The following is a 15048-nucleotide window of genomic DNA, read 5'->3' as shown; positions in this document are numbered from 1 at the left end:
TATAAATGTGCCTCTCCAGCTGGTATCCCTTGGCTGGATTGTTTCCCAGTTAAATAGTAAATTGCAGTCACAATGGTGTCACTGACATTGCAGAACATGCCAAGCACAGGCAATAAAGAACTTCACGAGTGAGGCTTCCCCTCCCCTTTTTAGATTGTCCCGTCCTGTAATAGCAAATTGGGTCATGGGCCAAGAGAGCTTTCAAGCCATCTTCTCATCTCTTTCATTTTGGACCAGATTTGCCACTGCTTTGTGGAGCCGCTCAGCTTAGCTCCAGCTGTACCCCTTCTGCAGTCGATTATGATGGCAGAAGAGACGTCCAAGGAAAGCCGTCCAAAGAAACCTCAGCCTATTCTACCTCTGTTCTATACAAAGCAAGTCTCCATCAATATCTGCTATTCATGCTAAAAGGAAGGCTTTGGCTCTGAAACGGTGCGCAGGGAGGGGGGAGGCTATTGGACTAGAAGAGAAATTTTGCTCGCAAGAATATTTATTGTTCCACATGGAATACAATCTCATCTGAATCAGTGCAGGCAGGCAGACCCCACAATTACATAAAGAATAGGATTTTGACAGTTTGCTGCTGCACCGTTGCTAAGGGCAGCATTTATGAGATGTTCTGTGTTCCCAGGTTCAGATACCTGAGTGTGGAACACATGTTTATCACATCACTGATGATGGGCTCGCCTGTGGATAAATCACAGCCCTTTTGTTTAAAATTATCAAGAAACAGCCATGAATTTCTTTTCTTAAAGCCGGGATCCCCCTTCCCATTTAACATAAATATTCACGGTGGCATACAAGGTAATTAAAATCTATTTAACAAAAGAAAGCAACTACCTTTTAAAATGGATAAAACAACAAGAGAGAAGTAACAACAATGACAATGGTGAGCACCAGGACAATAAAATTGGGGAGCACCAAAGAAGCTAATGGTAAAGCATTAGAAATAACACAGTGCAACAATAGCATTGATAAAATGTCTTGCAGGCGAACAAAATGTGACCCATGATAAATTGATTAGACAGATGGATGGATGGATAGATCAATCAATCGATTGAGATAGATGCTAGAACAGTTGTCCTAATGTCCGGCTAATATAGTGTAATGTTTTTAGACTCAGGTTTATTTTTTTAATTATTTCATTTATATTACATTCAACCCTTCATATCCATGGGTTCAACCATTTATATTTTGATCTTTTTAAAAAAAAAATCCCAAAAGCAAAACATGATTTTGCTGTTTTATACATAGGAGATGCCGTTTTATTACACCACTGTATAAAATGGGACTTGAACAGCCATGGATTTTGCTATACAGGGAGTGGTGGTTGGGCTCCTGGATCCAAACTCAGGTATATATGATCATGAACAAATTCAGTTCATTTTTTCACTAAAATTTATTTTATTGTATTTACATTTAATCTCACAGGAGGGCACACACCCCTCCAATCATATCTTGCCCAAAACCTCCATGATAGAGATGCTTTAGAGTTGCCATGTCAGAAATGACAAGAAGGCATATGAGCAAAAGCAACAAATGCTCATTTATCAATCTTGTTTATTTTCCATTAGATATCTTTATCCTCTGAGTTTAATAATTATAGAAAAGGTGTATGTGTGGCTGGATGTATGTGTACACATGTGTATGTGTTTATATCTTGGGGGCATGTCACTCAGTTCTCCTTAGGGCTGTGACTATGAGCTTTTGTACCTTCCATGACAACACTGGATTTCTGGTAATGATTGAAGAGAATTACCTGAGTTTGCATATTCATGTGAAAAAAAATCTGTTTCTTCTGCATCTTGATACTGGTAAAATGAAGAACATATTGGTTTAGAGATCGATACATTTCTAGGGCTTCTGATCCACTTTAACAAAAAATTGGGGGGGGGGGTCTGCACAAAACCATGCATACATTTGAAAGGAAGTGTTCATAACTACAAATGTATATTTGAAAATAATGCACATAAACACACCCCAGTCAAAGACGAAAATGCATTTTAAAAAATGTACATGGGGGAAGGGAAATGGATATCAAACCAGGTAAAAATCACTGTGCAAAAATGAGAGTGACCTCTTGCAATCCAACATGGAACAGAGACAGAATAGGAATGCCAGCAGGATTCTGTGAAATGCAATGACAATGAAACTGATCAATTTTCACATCTGTCCTTTCAAGTCACAGTGTTTCTTTGTGGAAGCAGCAGTTGTGTGCACGCACATATGTGTACACACACACACACACACACCTATCCAAAGATAGCAGCTTTGTTGCTGTTTCTTCAATGATGACTCATTTCTGAAATGAACAAACAATGAGTCAGGAGCTCTTGATCTTACAGTTCGCTTTGATTCACCCCTTGATTGTGTAAACAAATCAAATGCTGATGTGGATTCACTACTTGAGCTTGGAAGGATCCTTTTCAAAAGCAAGGAGTTGCAGTTTTAGTGGAAATAGTTAGAAAGAGTAAGCAAATTGGTGGATTTTGAGCTGCCTTGAGTGCTCTTGTGGGAGCACTCCAGACCATCCTGTGCTGCCCTTTTTCTAAAGAAGGGGGGCTCTATCCTTCCAGTAATTTTCCAGGGACCCTTTCACACTACATTGTTATAGCATTACGACTGACTCCCATGGCTACATCCTACAGAATCCTGGGATTCGCAGTTGAGGGAAGGATACTTGGAGTTCTCAGCTGGAGAGTACAGATCCCAGGATTCCAAAGAGTGCAGACATGGCAATTAAAATGGAATCATAGTGCTATAATTGTGTCATGTGAAAGGGGTCCTGGAATGGTGGTTTAACTTTGAAACAGGTTGCAGGCCTGAGAGCCCCCGGTGGCACAATGGGTTAAACCCTTGTGACAGCAGGACTGCTGACCTGAAGGTTGGGTTGCTGACTTGAAGGTTGCTGGTTCGAATCTTGGGAGAAAATGGTTGAACTCCCTCTGTCAGCTCTAGCTCCCCATGTGAGGACATGAAAGAAACCTCCCACAAGGATGGTAAAACATCAAAAAAACACCCAGGTGTCCCCTGGGAAACATCTTTGCAGACAGCCAATTCTCTCACATCAGAAGCGACTTGCAGTTTCTCAAGTCACTCCTGACATAAGAAAAAAGTCTGCGAGCACAATAATACATTTTAATGCCCTTTTTTTTTCAATAAGAGGTGTACTTCTGGTCACTTCCAGTCATGTTTTTACTTTCAATGGGCATTTTTGATAGTCCATTTAGCACCAGAGTGTCTCAGAGAAAGAAAACTGTTATTTGGCCCTGCCAGTTGCCAAGCCCTGCATTAGCATGTTGCTGTTGTATGCCTTCAAGTCATTTCCAGCTTATGTTGGAAGACAAACCTATCACTGTTTTCTTGGCAAGGGACTTCATCCCATGAGCATCAGGCTCTATTTCCATGTACTTAAGAAACTGAGCCCCATAGGAGTCCCATGGAGGCCATCATGATGTGAGAGCATTTCCTGTGATAATTTGTGGAGCTCCATTTCAGCAGCACATGGATACAGAGCCCAAAGCCCATCTTCATGATTTGTGTGTTACTTGACTCCAATCAGATTCCAGATGGGAGAAAGCAGGGGAAAGATGGGAAGGAATGGGTTAAGATAGTTCTCTCTGCCTTCCTTCACTTTCCCCTTGCTCCGTCTGATGAAGTCCAAGATTTGTTCAAAGAGGGCGTTGCTCTGCTGCTGAGAAAGTATTTCTTGTCTAGTGGGTTTCTTTTCTTGAGCAGAGATTATGATTCTTCAGAGTCATAATCTAATGTTGAAATCAGTGACCCACTAGTACAGTAACTCCTTGGTATCTTCTGGGGTTTTAGATCTAGGAATCCTCAGATTCTCAAGTTCCTTTATACAGTGGTGTAGTAAAATGGTGTCTTTTATATAAAATAGCAAAATCACCAAACTACAAATCCAAGGATTCTATAGGATTCTATAGCATGAAGCCATGACAATGAAAACGTTGTCGAAATACAATAATTCTATAGCATGAATAGGCTTTCAGTCTCTGCTTAGCTCATCCGTCCTCCTAATTAGTCAAAACAATTTTATCACGATTAGCTTTAATGTTCACAAAACACAAGCCTACCACCAGAGACACACAGAGGGAGAGCGAGATTAAAAATGTGTTGATATAACAACCATAACAAAGAAACTCAAGAATCATTACAGAATCAAAGATTCCCGATTATGCAGCATTTTAGTCCTGGTGACTTACAATAGTTGAGAATCTGGCACCATTACATAGTGATGGAAGAACTGTTTCCATTTAATCCTGTTTTTGAAAGGCCTGCATTAGATCTGCCAGGGAACCATTCCAGAATTGGATGTAACAATCTGTCCTTCACACCCTTGTAAAAACTGCAACATAGAGAAGCATGTGTGCAACAGTCCTAGCAGCTCCTGAGCCACATGGACAAAAATCTCAGGTCATGGGGTCTTCATTATCGAGGGCACAGCACTGACCCTCACTAGGGAAAATGCTCTCCTTAGGTGCTGACAGTTTACACAGAGAGTGCATTTTTATGGAAAGGGAGAGGGATTTTAATTCTAAAAATATAAGACAGCAGGATGGATGAGATAGGGCTAGCGTATTCTGTCTGTCAACACCTAGAATCCTGATGAAAAATTTGGCACCCATGCTGTCATGCCTACTTACAATTCTTTATTTTTTTCACACAGCCGCACACATGCCAATAGACAGAACATATTTCATGTACAGTCCCAGATAGCCTGCCCCTAAGATAAGGGTCTGCCACAAGGAGCTAGATTGCCATTTGTCCACCTACTCACTTGATGTTCCTCTTTCCTCCAGTTTAGGATTTGAACTATGGGGAGATGATAGCTTGATTTTAATTCATTATGTACATCAAATTCATATGTATTTCTGATGGAATTCATGCATTTCTGCAGATTCAGGTCAGAAAGAACTTCAAAAAAAAATAATGTGGACGAAAGCAAAAACAACATCTTCACTCACCCAGGCAGAGTATGAATCCCTATGGATTCTCAACCATGTTTTGGTGATGAATTAGGGTTGCCTCTCTCTCTCTCTCTCTCTCTCTCTCTCTCTCTCTCTCTCTCTCTCTCTCTCTCTCTCTCTCTCTCTCCCTCCCCTCCCTCCCTCCCTCCCTCCCTCCCTCCCTCCCTCTCTCTCTCTCTCTCTCTCTCTCTCTCTCTCTCTCTCTCTCTCTCTCTCTCTCTCTCACACACACACACACACACACCCCAGTGAATCACTTTAGCAATGACATAGGAGGCAGGTGAAACATAGTCCTCTTCATGCCACAAATAGTTCTACCTATATAATCTGGCTGCTGAAAATGTGGGTTTTATTTGTGAGGGTGGGGTGTTCTGTTTGGCCAATATTCACATGTTTCTTCATTTACCGCATAGGGAAAATTTGAGAGTTTAAAAAAATGTGAAGTGGTGGGAGAAGAGAAGCCAAATTGACCAATATTGCTGTTTTTGTCTGAACTAAGTGTGTAAAATAAGCTGCATAGCAACAAGCCTTGCCACGCATGCTTCATAGAATGACTCCTTTGCATCTTTGCTTGCCTATCTGTTTGTATGTGTTAACTGATAACCACATCAAGCTGCCTTCAGGCCTCCATAGGTGTACATAATCCGCACAGGTATGCCTCAAGTTCTTCCAGTACTGGTTGAAAACTGTATTCACATTGTCCCATAGCAACTCATTTTTCACTCTGGAATGCCCTTGTAATTGCCTCACTTGCAATGTTTGAGTCAGGACTATTCCTTGCTCTAAAACATCTTGGTTTGACTAAAACTCAGTACTGACTGCATGCCTAACTGGTCTTTTTTGTTCTCCTTCAGTCGCTTCAAACCTGCCAGCACTTTGGCAATATACCAACCCTGAGCCTGTGTCCCAAATGGTTATGGCATGCACATGTATCTCTTGAACAGTGTTGGCATCCTGCAGTTCCTTATCTTTTTCTATGCCTGGGCTTGCAGTATCTTTTCCAATGTGTCTGTCTGTTATTTAGCTGCTTTTTTCTTGCTACAGCTGAACCAAAAACTCCTTTTGTTCTTGTTGCTGTTGTGCTTGATATATGGTTTTAAACACAATTCAGGATGACCATTCTGGCTGGGAGGTTCTGAGAAGCTGTAGTCCAAAATAGCAACTCTTTTCGGCTTCACATTTAATTCATGGCAGGCAAAAGAAATACAAGAGATACGGAGAAACATTACACTATTTAATGCTTTGCAATACAGAATCATAAAATCATAGAATCATAGAGTTGGAAGAGACCTCTTGGGCCATCCAGTCCTAACCCCTGCCAAGAAGCAGGAAATCGCATTCAAAGCACCCCCGACAGATGGCCATCCAGCCTCTGCTTAAAAGCCTCCAAAGAAGGAGCCTCCACCACAGTCCGGGGGAGAGAGTTCCACTGCCGAACAGCTCTCACAGTGAGGACGTTCTTCCTAATGTTCAGGCGGAATTTGCTTTCCTGTAGTTTGGAGGGCAGGGCAGCAGAAAACAAGCTTGCTCCCTCCTCCCTATGACTTCCCCTCACATATTTATACATGACTATCATGTCTCCTCTCAGCCTTCTCTTCTGCAGGCTAAACATCCCCAGGTCTTTAAGCCGCTCCTCATAGGGCTTTCAAATTATGTCTTTCTTTTTAAATGAACAGTGCATCAAGATGCAAAATAGGAGAGAACTCCTGTATTATTAATAGTTTTAAGGAAAATATGAATCCATAGATATTACCAGCAAGCAATACCTATTTTTTCCTGAGCATGCAAATGCTATGTCCTTATTCATGTCTGGCTCTCCAGTTCTAGAATCCTGGTTGTTTTAAGACTGAAACTCTGCATTGATACTTAGCAGTATTCTCCACTGAGCTCAATCGGATTTACTTCTAAGTAAGCATAGGAATATCCATAGGATTTGGTTCTATACTCAGTAAGTATAGGAATATCCATAGGATTTGGTTCTATACTCAGAAATACAGCCTTAATGCTCTTTGGTTACCGTCAAAATATTTTAGTAGATTTTAATATATCTAAAACATTGGATGTATATTGATAGTTTACTTATGCACTTAGCCAGTGGTGTTTTAATAGTATAATGTTCTTATTAGAGAAAAGACATGATACACACATGGTGATGCAGTTGAGAAAAGAGAATTTCTGTTTAGTTTTTTAGATTGTGGCTTCTCTCCAAGCCGTTACTGAAATAGTAATGATTCAGGACAGGGAAATAATGATACAAATGCAGCTTTAAATCGTACTAAATTGCATCTCCTCTAGTGCTTTAAATTAAAATTACTGCTGGAAAAAAGAGAGAGAGATGATTAGTATGGTGTTCTCTCTCTCCCATCTTGAGAGCTGAATTGTCTGTAACGCCATCTTCTGCAGCAACCATTTCTCCAGCAGGACTACGCAGTGCAAAGACTATGCAGAGAATATGACTCTTCTGTTACTTCAGATGAGAAGGAAGCACATTGGTGAAGTGGCAAAGTGGGAGATACTGGGCATCTGATAGCAAATTGAAATACGATTTCATTTTTCCACTGGTGAACATTGAATTCCTTAAATGCTCTCTAGTTCCTCCCACATCTATTCTGATGTAAGATGAGCAGAAAACATTAGAAGTAAATTCAAGAAATTCATGAACTTTCATCTCTCCTCCCATTCTTGTTCTCATCCTTTTAATATCTACAAGCTGGTACTTTGTGGAGTGGTGAAACTACATTACCTCTACCCAGTATTAGAACTGTAGTCATACATATCAGAAATGGACTAGGTTGCAGAAGACTAGTTTAATATTACAAATTGTCTTCATGTTACTATAAGACAGTCAGAATTCAATGCAATGTAAGTGAGTCAAGCCAAATAGCTGTTCCACGATCTCAGCGATCAATTTCCATTGCCATTCTGGTTCTTAGGGATCCCGTAGCCCGAATGAGAGGGCATGCACCCCATCTCCGCTAGCCCCCATTCCTCCCTCAAAACTTACCAAAGGGGCTGCTTGGAAATGATGTCCCCCGATGCTTGAATCTCCCTCTCCCACCCCCCCTCCCACCCCCAATATGTATCATTTCCTAGCATCAGGAGGATTCTCCGGAGGTGTCTGTGCTGCCAGCAGAACCCCTTGGGTAAGTTTTGAGGGAGGAATAGAGATATCAGGGGTGACTGGATGCCATGCTGGGTCAACCTTTGGTTGAGGGAAAACCCGCGGTTGTGTGATGGGTTTGGAACTCAAACCCAGGAGGAAGCAGTCTTAGGAAAGTGTAGAAGGGCCAGAGTAGTCATCTGACTATGTTTGCAGTCATCCTAAAGTATGGAAGCCTAAAAAGAAAATATGTTTGTAATTCCCAGTGTTTAGAAAAATAGGCAAGAATGTCACTGTTACTTCCCTTGATCTGGTTACTTTATTTCTGTCAGTCTAGAAATACATTAACATATTGCTACTGCATTACACTATTGATTCAAGTTTAGTTTGTTGCTTATTAAGACAAGATCTTTTTCACATGTAACAATGTCAAGCCAGTTTTCACCCACTCTGTGTTAGGACATTTAATTTATGCTGTTTGAAACAAGAACCTTACACTTAGTTCACTTGAAATACATTTTGCTTGTTTTGACCCAATTCTGCAATCCATTTCTCAATTTCTTCTATTCTAGGTTCTACATTTGAAAGGATTAATTGAGGATCCTTGCAGCAAGACTTTTCTTATATCGTTAGAGACTGGATTAATGGGGGAGGCCAACTGGCAACTGCTCAGATATCAGCGTGGTAGTTTAAACCAAATCAAGGCATGGAACCCAAATTAGGTTTAGGACCTTGGATTCCTTCCAATACTGCTTCATAGACATAAACATTCACCTCTGTAGGGGACTGTCATCATTGACCCATTTTAATAGACATTTCTTCATTCCACTTCCCTCTGCTCAGGCAGTGCTGCTGTTTTAGTCTCATTTGCTGCTGCCATTCATATACTTTTGCTTTGATATAGTTATCCTGATGTCTTTGCAAAATGTCCACAACTCACTGGTAATGACACTGGAATAGATATAAAGAGGCTGGATTTGATTTTGCACAAAGAAGAATGCAGTGTTGAAAAGGCATTGCATTTGAAGTGTAACAATTCTTATACCCAAGACTGCAAACGTTCCCCTTTTCATTTGCTCTTCAGTAGCTTGATAACAGGCAGAAATGTAGCAGGTCGTCTTTATGAAAAGAAAAATATATGGCAATATTAATACTGAATTCATCATTTTGAGTCAAAATGTAACATTGGTGCAAGATTTTCAATTTACGGATAAGTCTGAACAAGCCCTCTTAGTATTTCTTAACTAAGCTTATGAAAAACATGGGGTCACCATAAGTTGAAAGGAGCCTTAGTGGCACACCTACACATTACTCTTATCTGTCACTGACTTCTGAGAGGGTTATGGCCAAAAAGGTGCTGGATCGAATGAGATATGATCTTCCATCTTCCAATTTTTGAACAACTTTCTGATGGGCAAGGAAAGGTTCAGCACCTTGGATAGCTTCTTTAACATTTAGCCCTAAACGGTTCTGGCCCAATCTACTTGTCCGAACGTATCTCCTCCTATGAGCCAGGAAGATCCCTATGGTCATCTGGTGAGGCCCTGCTCTTGGTCCCGCCTGCCTCACAAGTGCGGCTGGTGGATATGAGGGACAGGGCCTTCACGGTGGTGGCTCCCCGGCTGTGGAACACCCTCCCCAGAGAAATACGACAAGCCCCAACCCTTTTAAGTTTTAGAAAAGCCCTGAAAACATGGCTATGTGCCCAGGCTTTCGAAGATTAAATGATAAAGACGACCCAGACTGATTTACGGCTACAGCATGAGGATTTTGGAAGAATGGATTTTAATCATATGTTTTATATTTTTATATAGTTTTAATTGTTTTAATTGGATTTTCATTGCTGTTTTAATTATGTGTAGGCATTGAATTGTTGCCAATTTTGTACGCCGCCCTGAGTCCCTTCGGGTGAGAAGGGCGGGATATAAATGTTGGAAATAAATAAACATTTAGTCTAAAATCCACAACAGATTCACTATCTCACTAATGTTGAAGTCACCTGTTTTCCTTGGATGCAACAGCATAGCTAGAAGACAAACAGTGTGAAGTAGAATCATAGAATCATAGAATAGTAGAGTTGGAAGAGACCACATGGGCCATCCAGTCCAACCCCCTGCTAAGAAGCAGGAAATCGCATTCAAAGCACCCCCGACAGATGGCCATCCAGCCTCTGCTTAAAAGCCTCCAAAGAAGGAGCCTCCACCACGGCCCCGGGGAGAGAGTTCCACTGTTGAACAGCTCTCACAGTGAGGAAGTTCTTCCTGATGTTCAGGTGGAATCTCCTTTCCTGTAGTTTGAAGCCATTGTTCCGTGTCCTAGTCTGCAGGGCAGCAGAAAACAAGCTTGCTCCCTCCTCCCTATGACTTCCCCTCACATATTTATACATAGCTATCATGTCTCCTCTCAGCCTTCTCTTCTGCAGGCTAAACATGCCCAGCTCTTTAAGCCGCTCCTCATAGTGTAACACTTACAATGATATTAGGAGGTATAGTGCTCTCAGAAGGGTCAAATACCCAAAAGACATAAAGATGTTAGGGTTTTCTACCAAATGATGAGAATGTTTAAAAAATATCACAGGCTCTAGCTGTACATATAATGACTTCTAGGTTGAATGTTTCCATGTTATTTTCCCTTTTACTTAGCTTAGGTTCCCATCTTCATCCTTGACACCCTCACTCTCTTTGGTTGCATCATTCATCACATAATCCATTTGCTTATGTTACATAGTTGGGCAGTTATGTTCTGAAAGACAGTGGAACAGGGGGGACTTCATCCTTGATTAAAGGTTACATGGTTCTCAAATACGTTGAACTACCCATTAGTCCTTTTGAGTTTTCTAATATGATTTCTTCTTCTGTCCTCCTATCAGTAGGAGAAGTAGATGGACAGTCAAACATGAAGAGGTGTGGTAGAACAGTGGTACATGGATTTTTTTTTCAAAATCAGTGTAATGTAATCTTTTTCCTTCCTTCCTTCCTTCCTTCCTTCCTTCCTTCCTTCCTTCCTTCCTTCCTTCCTTCCTTCCTTCCAACTAGAAAATTATGCATAACAGCATAAATATGTGCAACTTGAGACTGAGAGTATTTCCTCAGATTTTTATAGGGTTAGATTAAAAACCCTTCTTGTAGCCTAAGGGCTCTTCCATACAGCCATATAACCCAGAATATCAAAGAGGAAAATCCCACAATATCTGCTTTGAACTAGGTTATCTGAGTCCACATTGCCATATATTCCAGTTCAAAACAGATAATGTGGGATTTTATTCAGCTGTGTTGAAGGGGTCTAAAGGGGCTAACTCACACATGTTAAATGAAAGGCCTGCAAGTTAAATCCAGCCCAACATATCATTTTATGTAGTCCACAAGGCTTTCAATTACAAGGCAACATACCAGTAGTTACATTTATACAATTATTAAAGGCCTTTGAAGGCACCCATAAGGCTGATATGACCCTTGGTGAAAAAAAGTTTGACACCCCTGATCGAAATACTCACCCATTGCAACCCCATGTGAAGAAATCCTATGGGGTGGGGAGGGGAATTGCTATCTGGCAACTGAATCTCCATCTCAAATTGGTTACTCAGCCCAGCACAAGATTAAATATGGAGCATTTATTGCCCACAGAGTAAATCATAAACAGAGAATATGGGGAATGGAAAAAGGGTTAAGCATATCCTTTCTTGCTTTCCCCAAGTTATTTTTTTGAAGTTCTATTACATGCCTTCGTGGCTAGTAAGCACCAAAGCATGCTCCTTTCCCATCTCTGAGATTAATCTTCTCCATGTCATCAAACGTAATGCGTGAAGCAGTTTTCAAACTCATGTTGCGAAAATCATTCATGCTTCCATAGCTTCTGCTATTACAGCCAGCAACTGATGTGAAATAAGTGAAGTGTTGTTGTTTTTTTCTGAAGCAGAAAAGATTTGTCATTAATATGACATGTTAACTATTGAAGATGAAGTGCTCCCATTTCAGAAGAGGTGAGAATTAGAATTAGGGTTGGGATGTGGAGAAGACACTTTTTTATTATACCAGGTCAACAGTCTCATGAGACTAATTATTTCATTAAACCAAAGCTACAGTCATCTGGCACAGAACAAAGTGTCCATGTGTCATATGAAAGAAAACAATGACATCCCAAAATAGCTAATCTCCCGCTCTCACTTATAATTGAATATTGGCTTCAAAATCAAATATGTTTTCTGATGTTTTCAACATGGATGTTTTCTAGTTATTAATGCTTCTTGGAAAGTTACTTTTAAAAACTAAATAACATGCCTTGGAAAGTGAATGAACAAATGAATGAATACATTGGTGTGATGAAGCCATCCATAACTGAATGATGGCAGGATGATGCTCCAGAATCCAGAGCATGACTTAAACATGTCATTATGTTTATTCTTCTTAGCAATTTTCTAACCACTCTATAAATTCCAATTCCCATTCAAATTTATACACCTAGCTTTGTGAACAGTATACAGGATAATACAGTTGCATCATAATTGCTATTTTAAAGTTGAAAACTCTCTTTCTTCAAAAGTAGCTAAGTAACGTTTTGTTACTTTTAAACATCAAGATGCTAGCAAGTGGCACAAAGACATGTTTTGTGACAAAATTGGACAAAACAGGTACAGTTACTAAGAAAAAAGAATAATCTTTCCTTACATTCCTGTCATAATATAATTCATTTTAAGTTCATGAAAAACATTGCCAATAGTTTATTAAATGTAAATAGTAGAGATGTGTAATTATTCGTTAGTCCTCATAGGTCATATCAAATTTGTTAGATTCATATTTATGATGCAATATCAAATACATGGGTTGGGCGTGGCCTGTGCCAAAAACTTAAGAATCTAAACTTACCTAATACTTTTTCATTTGCATTTTGTAAATCTCGGAAGCCTCCCAAAGTCAGTTTTACTTTCAGCATAAGGAAGTAACGCAAAGCCAGAAAGGCTGCCTTTCCTCTTTACTTTAATAGCCTTTCACCATTAGGTGAGGGAAAGCAGGGAGAAAGCAGAGTTCGCTGGAAAAGAAAGTGCAAAACTCTGGGAAATGTAGTTTGGGAAGCCGGGGAGCCCTATGGCAGAGAATGCAAAAGGCCCTGCCCTTAACTACATTTTGCTCACATCAGAAAGGCTCAATCAGGATAGGGGAAAGGTTTGTCCCTCCATAGCAGCAGCCAGCCAGACTTCCAATAAATTGTTGAATCTGAATCTGCAAAGAGGAGGACTAACTGATACTTCTAGTAAATCCGTACAAGGCTGTGAAAAATTCTTTAAATAGAATAGCTTCTTGCCAGCTGTTTTTTCTGTAAAAAAATTAACAATAACTGAATGTGTGATGAACAAAGGCTTTGATTCATATGTTTTATAGGGATTTAGATGAATTTTTATTATAGAATAATGGAGTTCCAGTGGTTGGATTGTATTGTAAATAATGGGAGACTAGAAAGCATGTTTAGATGAGGAAATCACCATCATCCTCATTGCTTGTGGAAAGGCGGCACAAAGATCTCAGTCCAATAGTTAGTTCCAACTAGAATGGACCTATTGAATCAAATACACTTATACAAGCACTGTCATGCCATTGATTCAATGGATTATCCTAACTGGGATTGACCATTGGATTTTGGCCAGTGTCATTAATGTGTTTGACAAAGGAATCATAAAAGCTGTGCCAGCATGAATAGAAGGATTAGTCCCAGTTTTGCATTTGTATGAGGAGCAAAGCTGGCTGTGTTTCTATTCCCTTAACAGGGGCTGGCTTGGTCATGAAGGAAAGCAAGTAGTCAACTTTAGCTTGCACAGTCAGAGGAGAAGGGAAGGACATATAAAGGTAGAGGTTATATCTGACTGGCAAGGCAAAACAGTTTCAATGACTAGATTCATCACACTGTGGAAGAGAGGTCCCCTTTCAAGCAGAGAAAGAAAAGGACATGTAAGACATTGTTGTATCAGGCATGGCTTTCTCTTCCACAGCGAAGCAAGAAACCAATTAATGTGTTAATGTGAGTGACCACATGCAAAAAGAGATAGCTGGTAGTTTCTACACCAATTGGATGAACTCATTCTGGGTTTGAGTTTGTACTTTGAAGAAGCTATTCAGGGTGTTGACCTATTCAGAAGTAAGTCTTGTACTTCAACTTTACAGCAGTGGTTCTCAACCTGGAATCCCCAGACGTTTTTGGCCTTCAACTCCCAGAAATCCTAACAGCTGGTAAATTGGCTGGAATTTCTGGGAGTTGTATGCCAAAAACATCTGGGGACTCCATGTTGAGAACCATGCTAAACTCCTGACCATCTTCACTACCACCAATCATCAATGGGTGCAAAATGGAATATATTTGATACTATTAACAGCTGGGTAGAAGATGGCACTTCAGCAGATATAACTTCCTATATCACTACATTTATAACAGTTGTTTCTGCACAATTGTAATAAATGTAAGACCCCTGTCCTCTTTTGCACCTGGCCATTCCAGAGCTTGGAAGTCACTTACTGCAATTAATTCCTTTTCCAACACTTACAACAATATCAAATTATAGTTATGATCCAACATCTCATCAGCATAGTGTAAATTTTATGTCATACCAGCATTAAGCATCCCTCATGTAGAACAGCAAAAAACCGATCTACATATATCAATGGCTGGGTGCCATTGTGCAATGCACAACTACAATGTACAATTGCAACATGCAATGTGTAACCAAAATGTGAAATACATAATATGTAAAGCCAATGTGCTTTATGTCTAACTCTGCTTCCACCACTGACAGCAGAATATATCTATTGCAGTATAGTAAAATTACAACTTAACAAGGGATTATAAGAACAACAACTTACTTTTGAAACAGCTTTCCAAGGCCTGCTGACATCAGGAGTGAGAAATATTGAACTGTATCCAGAGTGTTCTGCCAGCCTTGACAATGGTAAATGATTATGGGCATGGGATCCAAAA

The sequence above is a fragment of the Anolis carolinensis genome, chromosome 4, assembly GCF_035594765.1.
Source record: "Anolis carolinensis isolate JA03-04 chromosome 4, rAnoCar3.1.pri, whole genome shotgun sequence".
Classification (NCBI taxonomy): domain Eukaryota; kingdom Metazoa; phylum Chordata; class Lepidosauria; order Squamata; family Dactyloidae; genus Anolis; species Anolis carolinensis.
Note: the sequence above shows the minus strand (reverse complement) of the source record.